Source organism: Thermobia domestica, chromosome 4 (genome assembly GCF_964235325.1).
Source record: "Thermobia domestica chromosome 4, izTheDome1.hap1.1, whole genome shotgun sequence".
Classification (NCBI taxonomy): Eukaryota; Metazoa; Arthropoda; class Insecta; order Zygentoma; family Lepismatidae; genus Thermobia; species Thermobia domestica.
Window position 1 is genome coordinate 18,665,266 of NC_137457.1, and position 9,169 is coordinate 18,674,434.

General features: G+C 31.8%; 1 long non-coding RNA gene across 1 annotated transcript; it reads right to left on the bottom strand.

The window, feature by feature from the left end:
* Positions 1-1,471: 1,471 nt before the first annotated feature.
* LOC145683261 (uncharacterized) lies at positions 1,472-8,866 on the bottom strand. The gene is made up of 3 exons (XR_014130987.1): positions 8,749-8,866; positions 6,358-6,373; positions 1,472-1,715 (listed from the first exon to the last, which is right to left on the bottom strand). It is a non-coding gene; the product is annotated as an uncharacterized LOC145683261 (long non-coding RNA).
* Between the last annotated feature and the right edge of the window lie 303 nt (positions 8,867-9,169).

The following is a 9,169-nucleotide window of genomic DNA, read 5'->3' on the forward strand; positions in this document are numbered from 1 at the left end:
CTTACGAATTGTACTGAAAACTTTGCAACATAGAAGACACGGTTTGAAACTTATTTTTACACAAGGCTAATTACTCTTGGAGTCAATTGTTAAAAGTTCATGTTCTGAAAATGCTAATGTTCTTTAAATATAAAATATCATCATTCAGTGACAACCAACCAGTGACAACAAATCTGTCGTTGAATAATGATACACAAGATTAAATTATTTAGGTGATGTTTCCTTTTGGTAAAATTACTAGTTTGTCAACACGTAACAAAAGAATCCCTAAATAATATCTTCTTTAAGCGATAATTACGTTCAGTGTACTTATAATTTTAGACATAAAAAATATGTTCCTTATGTAATTAACGATTATTGTTTTCTCATCCTGTAATGAATAATGATCGGATATCGCATATCTAAACTTGATAAAATTATTCGATGGAATATAACTAACTAACTAACTAACTCTATGGCCTATGGAACCCGGAGGTTCAGTGCCGCGTTCACAAAAGCTCTCCACTGACTTCTATCCTTAGCTAATTGGATCCAGTTTCTACTTTGTATTCCTATCTCTGCGAGATCCATCTTAATATTATCCTCCCATCTGCGCCTAGGTCTTCCTAATGGTCGTTTTCCTATGGGTCTACCAGTCAAGACTTTGAAAGCGTTTCTACTTTCTTCCATTCTAGCTACATGACCTGCCCACCTAAGCCTCCTAGACTTGACGACCCTAACAATGTTGGGTAAACCGTATAGACTATGTAGTTCCTCGTTATGAAGCTTCCGCCATTCCCCATTCTCGTTCCTCTTGGGTCCGAATATTCTTCTCAGGATCCTGTTCTCAAATACTTTCAGTCTATGTTCTTCCCTCAGAGTAAGCGACCATGTTTCGCAACCATACAGAACAACAGGCATGATTATCGTTTTATATATTTTAAGCTTCAAATTCCTCGACAGAATTCGCGACGACAAGAGATTTTGAACCGAATAGTAACACGAATTCCCTGCTTTTAGTCGACATTTAATTTCTTCGTGAATATGATTTTCGTCTGTTAATATTGATCCTAAATATTTGAAAGTATCAACTTTATCAAAAGTATTATTTAATATTTTAACGCCTCCACAATTTGCCGTATTACGGTCCCGACGCACTTCCATGTATTTAGTTTTCTCAGCATTTACTTCTAAACCCATGTCCCTGCAAGCGTTTAATAAGATCTCTGCATTTATTTCTACTGTTCTCCTATCATCCCCTATTAAATTTACATCATCAGCATATGCCATAACCTGGTGAATGCCGTTCAACTCTAGGCCCTGGTTGCTATCTTTGATTTTCCTTATGGCGTATTCCAGCACAAAGTTAAATAATAATGGCGACAACGCATCTCCTTGTTTCAGGCCATTTTCGACGTGGAAGCTCGTGGACAAAAATTTTCCTACCCGGACCCGATGGAATATAAGAATGAGAAAGTACTATTAATTATGTTTGCTACAATTTTATTTTGTAAAACATCTTACAAATTTATACAGTTTAAAGTAATTTCGAGTATGTACGTTCCAGATTAAGAGCATTCTTTATTTTTGTCTGTTATTCAGTCCTTGTTCTTAGTTCAGTTTAATCATTTACTTCTTTCCAGCAGCAGCAGCTCCAGAAGCAGCAGCAGCTGCTGGTGGTGGTGGTGGAGGAGGAGCTACTCCTGCGACGGCCGACCCAACCGCTATCTGCCCTTCTGTAATAGTAGTAAAAGATTTAATTAGTAGTAGTTTCCATATGACTCATTAACAATTAGTTCATTTAGTTTGTTATGTGTAAACCTTAATATCAACTAATCATCTGTGATACATCTTTTTATTGACAGTAGGGGCAAGAATGCCCAATGATGATACATATAATGTCACATTCTCCTTCCCGCACTGAAAGTAGGACGGAAACCCATGCACGAAAAGAAAACAGCAACTTTTACTTACCGAAGTAACACTAGCAAGCTAACAGAATTATAGTTTCGAAAGTCGTTAAGATTCTCCCGCCAAATATCTCCCTCGTGAAAATCGTCACTAGGTCAGTACTGGCAATAGGGGTGCTTTCTTGCTTTTCAACGTAATCCACTCTCCCAATTCGCAAAACTTTTCCTCCCTATTCGCTATCTAAGAGATAAGAAGTGCTGCTATCTTATATTTTCTGAAGTTTTTCACGTCTCCTATATAAGCAGTTAGACTACATTATATCAAAAGAATAACAATTAAGTTATGCTGTCCCAATGTGTTCGAATTAGTTTGTGTTTTAAACCGATATTTTCGATGCTAGAATATATTTAATATCAACATGTATTTTTTTCATATCAACGACATCTTGAGTGATTCGATTCTGAAGAAATTTTATGTGTACCCTAAAGCACGAAGTGTTTATGGTGTCTAATCGTAATGAAGCAAACACCTACAGCCTACGAGTGAAACAGCTCATAAACAAAGACTAGGATCATTGTATTTATTTTATTTTTATCGTAAACATTTAGATGAAATACACTGATGTTAGAAATTACTGCAAAATGTAATGCGAGTTTAGTATTTGTCACTTTGTGAGTAACAATTGAATCAACATACATTCTCAATTAAATAGTATGGGCTCAAATCCACTTATAAAAAAGTGTATTTAAATAAGTAAACGTATTATTTTTTATTCATATAATGCATTGTCGTCTGTGTTTTGGAGCTTTTAAACTTCGAATAACTATTTTTTCTTCATTTCTGCTTCTACTTCACATGTGAATTCCACTGATGAATTCTGAAATGAACTTTCTTTTTAGACTTACTTGTACTCTGTGCAACTTGGAAGGAAAATATGTACAACATCAACAAATGATATGAAGAAATAGAGATACTGCTAGTAATAAGTTGTGTTAAATATCTTCTCTGTAGAATGTACTGATGCAAGATGTTGGGCGTTCACCAAATTTTCATGAATATACAAAGAAATTGCATTTTTCAACTAAGAAATAATTTGCTCTTTGTGGATAAGGAAACACACGAATCTCAATCATGAGACGCAGAAAGTAAAACAACTTCTAGATAAAGCCAACAGTGAATGTAAACAGTTGGTTTGTTGGAAACATGTTCCTGTTGATGAGGACGTATTTCTGTTCATCAGAAAGACATTGGCGAAGGTCTTAAGAAGTAATTTGGGGCGAATCTTAATCGTGGAGAAAAAAGAACTTGCATTAGCAGCAGCTGATGGACGGTTGCTAAATTTTTGAACCTTCAAGAAAAACCGAACATCTATACTCTAAAGTGTTGAGATGTTATTGTTAAAGATTTACCAGTCGAAGGGAAAGATGAAATATAAATCTGTGGAAACACAAAATAAAAACACATTGTAATTGTTTGGATTAAGACGACATGTTGCACATAAGTTTATGTTCATTTATGATACTCCATAACTCTATGGATTGTTAGGCCATAACTATATAGAGGTTGCAGTTGTAACAAAAGGGATTAGACTATCTGCTTTGTCACAATCGAAAACGATGTTTAACGGAGAAGACAAATATAGATGCTCATTGAAAGGCTAATGAAAAAGATCAAGGGCAATATGCAAGAAACGAGACTTTTTTGTTTCCCTCTAAAACAGTAACTCGTTCTAAAAGTTACATGTAACGTGAACATTTTATTCAAATTTATATATACTTCATTCCTATTGGGTGAGTTTTAAGCAAAGAAATCATTTTCATAAAAAATACACATTATTTTGCAATGAAATGAAAAAAGAATATATTAATAAATTGTGCTACTAGTAATAGTTTAATTATTACTACCTATAGTTTAATTTTTCTCACTTTGACACTTAATAAATTGGTAACGTTACCCAAAAACTTGCACGGTAACTCAAACATCGTAAACTGATACTGATAGCCAAAATATTCGAATAAATACACACTTGTAAAACTATATTGAGAGTGAATTTCTACAGTGTAACGAACATTTTGTTTTAGTGAGTTATTATGTACAACAAAAACAGCAGTACATTTTTGGTGTTGAAAGAAAAATTCAGGGACCAAAAACTCTAAGATGTACAAATTATATGTGTTTACTTAGCTTAATATTGCTTATTATTGTAAACAAAATATTCTTTCATTTTCTATCGTTTTTCTTAATGATGATGAGTTGGTACAGTTTCAATACATTTTCGTTCTTGTACTTCATAGGTTGTATACAAAATGTTATGTTGTTGTATACATTATACTACGGTTGTGGTTCTGTTACTCATGCGGTCGTGGTTCTTCAATCATTTCTCTCCTCTCATTCATAACTGGTATCATTGGAACTTCCCTGTATTCCTAACATCTGCTCCTCTGGATTTTACACTACATTTCCGTCTCCATAAGCAATTTCTGTATACAAAATTTTAAATCCAAGTCATTGGTACCTTATTCTGATTTCTGATATAGCTATACATACATGCCTTTGCATTACGTTGAACGTTTCTAGTATATTTTTGTTAAACAGACCTAAGATAGTAGACATTCTATCTCCATAATATGTTAGTCCATTTTTTCTTGCTTAATGATAACATTAAGCTACAGAAACTTAAGTAATTTAAAATCAGGTGCGAGTTAGTATGAATACATTAATAGTGTTGCAGGGATAATTATTACTTTCTCTTGTCTTTCGTCTGAGCATATACGATTAACAACCAACAATTAATTTTTTTTAGATCGATAGTTCAAATTAATCTTAAATTTTATAGGACGAACAAAGTAAAATTTATGTATTCTGAAGCCTGTGACCAATCGGAGATAATTATTCATAAAAGACGATTGTACATAAATAATAGTAGAATTGTGCATATCCAATATTATTTTATATGAATTTTGTCATTTCTTGAACATAATATAAATCTCCAATCGTTAATCACCGTAAGAAAGGGAATGAGACAGATTCGAAATTTTACATTTTTTAGAAGTTTGTAGGGGAAAGCTGGTAACCTAGCTTACTTCAAAAATCTTAGAGCACCTTTCCAGATAGGATTTCGAACGAGTAATACACTATTCGCTGCATACCTTTTAGACTGCTGACACAAAAGTCATTAACATAATATTGTGACTATGTGCAAATAGAAATCATAAGAAATATGAATGATCAAGGAAACCACACGTTTTGTATTCTAAATATTTCTTTCGACCAGCTTTATAGTAAGGAAATATTTTTGTTGATGCGTAAATTCAAATATTTGCATATCTCATGCATTCTTATGCATTTCTCTTCCGTACTGAATGAACTAATGTTTATACATATTTTATAGTTATTTCCTACTACTTCAACAGTCAGTGTAAAGGATTGGTTTGACGAAGACGATTAACATCTTTTATTATTTGGCAATTTGCTATACTCTTTGACAAACACAACTTATGTATTAGTTAGCCTCAGAACCTGTTATATGATTGAAGTTATGGCATGATCCCAATTCGCGCACAATAATTTTTCTGGTAACGAGCACTGTGTAAATGATTTCTAGGGAGGTTGTCTCATACTTTCAACTTACTTCATTTCGCTATTTCATATCTCCTGATCATCATATTCTTCTTTAGAATACACAACACAAAACGTAGAATTGCCTTGTTCGTTTATTTTTAAATTCCAAATTTAAGATGCTATTATTGCTCTATCAATTTGGTGATTATCACCTACTTTAGCAACAGAAAAAGATGCTTAGTATACTTTAATATAATAATTTTATGTTGATTAAACAGTGTTTAAATTAATGTTTAAATGTAATTTTATCTAATATACGTTCGCAAGAACTAAACGATTTCGTTAAAACAATATATACTTTTGTAATATATGCTGGATATTTTAAAGCGGAATTTTCATATCATACATTGGATTACAACAAACAGTGTCTTTCAAAGAATATTCTATCATAGGCAGCAAAATGTTAAATCTTTTCACTGGGATATATTCTATTAGTTGAGTTACTATATGCGTATTTTTTTTTAAAAAAACGTTGTTTGCTTAGATGTATAATTATTTCGTCATTATTGTTCTAAATTCTTTATAAGAAATCTTCTATAGATTGTACATATATCATTTTGTGTTTCAAATATGTTACTATATCTAGTAACACCTAATATACCATATTAGCTTATTGTAAAAGTAAAATATTTTATTTAAGAATTTTCTTTATAAAACAAAACAATTATGTGTTAATGATTTTATAAGTAATTACTCTTTTCATCCAACTTCTATAAATAATTTATGTTGAATAATTTTTTATAGCCCATAGACATGACACGTATCTGAAGATTTGTTTACAATATTAGTGGTAGTACTAACTGTAGCAAGTAAAAGAAATTAACTAAATATATTGTTTTTACTTACCTACTAGAGCACCAACCTGGAAAGACAAATATACCAAATGATCAAGTGTTAAATTTTCAACTTGCTTGGTTACAATTATGAATATCTTAACAAAACGTTAAAAGCTTGCACCTAATATGAATTTGCGTAAAATCTTTAAAGGATTGTAGTTTGAACAAAAGAGCAAATTTGCGTGCCTATTGATGGGTAAGAGTTTCATTATTTTGCACCGATAAAGAAATATTTCTTAATCGTTATATTCTAGTTTTGTATCTCGTTCTATTCGATCTATCTATCCTCATTATTGAGTAGCACTTTGAAATCTTACTCATTGAATCCTGTATTTTTCTTTTGCAATGTATCATAGTAATTATTTGGTAGTTTTAAACAATGTTAAAAGACAATAAAAGTACTTTGGTACTTTTACAATTGAGATTTATAAGAAAGTAGATATACCTTGGTAGCTATCTCCGGACAAGTAGTTCTTATAACATAAAAAGGAGGATGCGTTCAATTGAGTTTCAGAATATTTTGTTAATAACTAATACTATATTTGTCGGGCTGAATATTATTATTGTTGTGAACTATACTCCAGACCTATTCCAGGACGGGAACCAATAGCCCACAAGATCAACTTTAAAACCGATCCATGGAAAAATGTATTCATTTTAGGGCTGTTTGGTACTTACTATAACTATAACTATACAATTCGCCAGTAAGAATATTTTCATAACGAAATCGTACGAAGTAAGCTTGTTTGTGACCATTATAGAATAAAGTTTTAGGATATATTGGTCAGATATATTGAAAAGTTTTAGGATATATTTTCAGATATATTGAAAGTGTATTAAAAAGAGAGAAGAGAAAAGAAAAATATGCGATACAAATGGAATAGTAGAAAAGTTTATATAATAAACAGAAAGTGGCACAAAGAAGACATTTCATATGTTTACCAAGAATCTGAGTACTTAGTAGAAACGAAAAGTGAATGAGATAATAGTGTCAATGTTGTGTATTGTATATAATAGTACTTTACATATTTGAAAGATGGAAAACCAGTACATTATAGTACTTCTCTAGAGTGTTTCTTACTTTTCATATAAGAAGTTGTGGCACAGAATGTACAAGAGTGAGAAGGACAATAACAATTTACGACTATACACATCGCAAGATACATATAGAAATCAATAAATTAGCCTAAGACTATGATCAACCTAAACGTGGAACTTTAGGAGTCCAAAGAGTCATGATACATTGTTAAAGTTGTGGGGAAAAAGTACTTATAATTTGTTGGACGATTCAAGTACGTGTAAAGTGTATGTTTTTTCCATTATCGGATTTGTTTACAGTACATAGATATAAATCTTCTAGTATCTGAAACAGGCTTCAGACGAACATCAAAAGATGTTTCCAATCGAACGAAAATCAGAAGATGTGACCGAACGAATACTTTATTTTTCTGTACGCACAACGCGCTACTTCTTGTTTAACTTAACGAACACTATCTAAATGTAAGATATACACCGATGCAGGCCTAATTCATTGAGCTGGTCAAAATTATGTTGGTGAACTTAAATGGTCATTTATAGTTTTAAATTGGTAATTTTGTTGAAAGAAAATGAAAATTTTGTAAATTTGAAAGTGTTCAGTTACGACAACAACACTCATTATTGAGATAAAACAGAATCTGAAGATCTCTCACCAAGCTTTCTAACATGTAACTAAGAAGTGGACAATAATCAGAACAATACATATGTTGTAAATCAATTGCTAACTGCAAAACGTTCATTTTTGTTTAACTATACACTTCTAAAAAAAACTATACATATGTGAGTTAGTAGAACGACTGATACTCAATTATACCCCTGAGAGTAAACTCTCATCTATAATTTTCTAGAGATCGAAGGAAAACTGAGTTCTCACGGCGTCATATAGCAAGGCGTTTGTTCACAACAATAATTGATTTTTCATTCTACTTGAATACAATAAGTATTTATATCACATATATGTAAAACAAACTATTTTTTTAGCAAGGAATTATATCTTGTGTGATTAACATTTTCCTAACTATGGCGAATGTAGTCAGTGATAATCGCACAATATTTTCTTCGGGAGGAAATTTTATTGCACTGGGGATGAAAAATATTATTACGAACACAGTGAAAGTCTAAACTGAGCATTTTACAAAATATTTGCTTGGTAGAAATGGTTCGGCACCAGATGGGAAGTCACCCTCGATCATCACTTGAAATTATCACGACAAATGCATCAAACAGTAACACGCAACACAAATTTGGAGGAAATGACTGGCTAAATATACAAGAAAAAGCCTGTGTTGATAAGTATGAACTTTTGAGTTCACACTCTAAGCAATCAACTGTAATCTTAGGAGAAATATTGACAAAATCTTACCATGCTAAGAACGACAAGGACGAACATTAGGAAATACTTCATGTTGATTGTTTGATGAATTTGGTACTAGACACGAAAGAAAATTTCCTTTAGTCGAATGCAGACGACATGATTTTTCTTTTCCCTTTATATAAGAAAGTATTGATCATAAAAACTTATATTTCCTCTGGAAATTACCCGTTTGTAATTATCATCTTCATGATAAATCTGATAATATCAGCACAATCCTTTGTCGTTTTATAGTGAACATCAAATAGTAATTAATATCACTTTAATAGGCATGAATATTAATGATATATTGCCAGAATATTGTGTTTTGTAATTAGACCAAACAAAGCTATTAATCACTAAAATATTTGAATATTATTTAACTGCTTGAGCGTAGTGACTACTAGGCGTTTCAAATAATGGTGAACATATT